Source organism: Loxodonta africana, unplaced genomic scaffold (genome assembly GCF_030014295.1).
Source record: "Loxodonta africana isolate mLoxAfr1 unplaced genomic scaffold, mLoxAfr1.hap2 scaffold_57, whole genome shotgun sequence".
Taxonomy (NCBI): domain Eukaryota; kingdom Metazoa; phylum Chordata; class Mammalia; order Proboscidea; family Elephantidae; genus Loxodonta; species Loxodonta africana.
The window spans coordinates 1,121,143-1,123,909 of NW_026975294.1; the positions used below are offsets into that span (position 1 = coordinate 1,121,143).

Consider the following 2,767-nt stretch of genomic DNA (forward strand, 5'->3'; position numbering starts at 1 on the left):
CACCGACTGGGCCATGGCCCTGGAAGTGGCCTGGTTCTTCCAGTGGACAGACTTTGTCCCAGTGCCTGGAGCACAGGTGGTGGCTGAGGCGGAAACAGCCTACAACCATCCAGACCAACAGCATCAGTGTCAGCACCGCTGCCCTCCAGCAGGGGGAGCCAAGCCGGGTACGGGGGCAGGGCCGTGGGTTCAGAGGTCACACCGTGGGCCTAAGGATTGGCGAGACGGCTTTCAGGGCCCCGGACGCTGCGCCCTTTCTCCTCCCCGTCCAGGCCCAGGCCAGTCCAGCGGCATTAAACAGCCCCCGTCTGCCCGCCCGGCCGCCCCACAACCGCCAGCCAGCCAGCCTGCCTGCCTTCTCTCCGTCTCTGGCAGCAGCCCCTCAGCCCTCGGTCCAGAGCTCTTTCGGGACCCGCCCTGAGGGAAGGCAGGAGCTAGGCCACCTTCACCCAGCCACCATGGTCCACGTGAGGGCGTCCGAAGTCCGGCAGCTGCGGCACAACAAGTTCGTGGTCGTCATGGGGGACTCGGTGCAGAGGGCCGTGTACAAGGACCTGGTGCTCCTGCTGCAGAAGGACTGCCTGCTCTCAAGCAGTCCCCTGAAGGCCAAGGGTGAGATGAGCTTCGAGCAGGACAGGCTGCTGCACGGCGGCGGGTGGGGCCGTATGCACAACGGGACCCACTACCGCGAAGTCCGCGAGTTCTGCTCCACACACCACCTTGTGCGCTTCTACTTCCTCACGCGCGCCTACTCCCGGTACGTGGAGAAAGTCCTGCTGGAGCTGCTGAGGGGCGAGCACGGCCCAGACGTGGTCATCATGAACTCCTGCCTCTGGGACCTGTCCAGGTATGGCCAGGATTCCATGTGGAGCTACAGGAGGAACCTGGAGACCCTGTTCTGGTGCCTTCGCTAGGTCCTGCCCGAGTCCTCTCTCGTGGTGTGGAACACTGCCATGCCAGTGGCTGAGACGGTCTCGGGGGGTTTCCTCCCGCCTGAGGGCATGCCCCCGACCTCGTGCCTGCGGGATGATGTGGTGGAGGCCAACTTCTACAGCGCCGCTGAGGCCAGCAGGCTCCGCTTCAACGTGCTGGACTTGAATTTCCACTTCCGGCACTCCGGCAGCACAGGCAGGCAGATGGCGTGCACTGGAACCAACACGCTCATCGAAGGCTCTCGCAGCTGCTGCTGGCCCATCTGGGCGACATCTCGGGCGTGGACCTGCCCTGCGACAACCCGGTGGGCAGGTGGATCTGGGAAGGCCCTGGGAGCCGTCTCAGAGGGCCCGCGGACGACAGACTGCTCCAGCACCACTGAGGTGAATCCAGTGCGGTAGGCCCCGCCTCGACGCCCGCCTAGACCCGCGTGCCCTATCGCTTAGTCGCAGAGACCCCCTATTTCCCTGCCCCAGGTTCCCAGGTGCTTCCGGCGGCACCGCCATGGCTCCAGTTTGCCCTGGAACCAATCCCTGCAGCGCCAGCCATGCTCTGGCGACCCCTCTGCACTGCACACTAGGTATGGCAAGGAAGCAAACCTGACAGCTGGCCGGCTGCCCCGCAACGCCGGAATACATACGGCCTCTGATAAGCACCAGCGCCGCGTGGTTCACCGGGCTTCTCCGCCTTACCCTCCAGGTACGCCCCGCAGAGCCACAGAGGTGCAGGGGGACGGACCGCAGCCACCAGTATGACCAGTGCCAAGACTTCGGTAACCACCCCCCCAGGTAGGTCGTCCTCTCCCCTTTGAACCCTTGCCTGGGGGATGGCCTAGGCATGCAGGTCTGGAACACCTCCAGCCACCCCTCCACCCCTCTCAGCAAGGACAAGCCTTACTCGCTGCGAGTTGGGGAAAGGAACAGATACCAGACGTGCACACTCACGGTTGTCTCCTCCTTGCCTTGATGCACAAACTAACCGCGAATTAAAAAAGTGCGTTCAGAAACACAGTGTCTGTCTCTGCGAAGGCCTTGTGGGGCTGCGCCCTGGCAGTGTGTCCATAATGGATCAGTGTAGCCTGTCACTCCCATTATGTTCTGGGTGCCTTTCGGGGCAAGGAGCAGGGCGCCCAGACGCCTCCTCGGGGGCTTCTGCTGCTTTCAGGGCCAAAGAGGCAATCAGGCGAAATCCATTCCTTCCAATTACCAGTAGTTTCTGTAGAAGAGTTATTTGTTCAGAAAAGCCCCGAGGTTGAGCTGCGCTTCACCACTTAGCAAGATCCAATGCTCAATTCAGCGACCTGAAATTAAGTGCCTCTCAGGGCTGGTGTAAAAACAAGCCTCCCAGACCTTTTTCTATACTATTAAAGTGAATTAATTTATTTGCACACACTTGGGAGACTCTGAGAGCTTTTCCAGAGGTCGGGGGTTTCCTTGGCAGAGGAACCAGCTTCTCTTTCCTCATAGGAGGAACAATGCGCCTTAAAGACAAACGGGGATGGAAGGTAGCCAGGGAGGAGATGGGAATCAGAGTGATCTCAAGCATGCTAAGAATGAATGAGCAAATCCAGGGCTGGTTATGGAAAAGGAGAAATGACACATTTTGGGCTTGAAATGATTTAAAGTATTGTTAAAGGAGGTGTCAAAAGTTTGGTGTAAGAACCCCTACAGTACGTCAAACTGACAGACATGTGGGGGAAGCCAAGCATGCGCATATGCTTATATACAGAGCCCTGGTGGGGCCCTGGGTAAGCATTGCGCTGCTAACGAGAAGGTGGGCGGTTCACATCCACCAGCCCCTCCTTGGAAAACCTATGGGGCAGTTCTACTCCGTC

The 2,767-nt window shown here is 59.7% G+C and overlaps 1 pseudogene; it reads left to right on the forward strand.

The window, feature by feature from the left end:
• Nucleotides 1-377: 377 nt before the first annotated feature.
• Nucleotides 378-1,899, forward strand: LOC135229852 (PC-esterase domain-containing protein 1B-like; annotated as a pseudogene).
• The last annotated feature ends 868 nt before the right edge of the window (nt 1,900-2,767 follow it).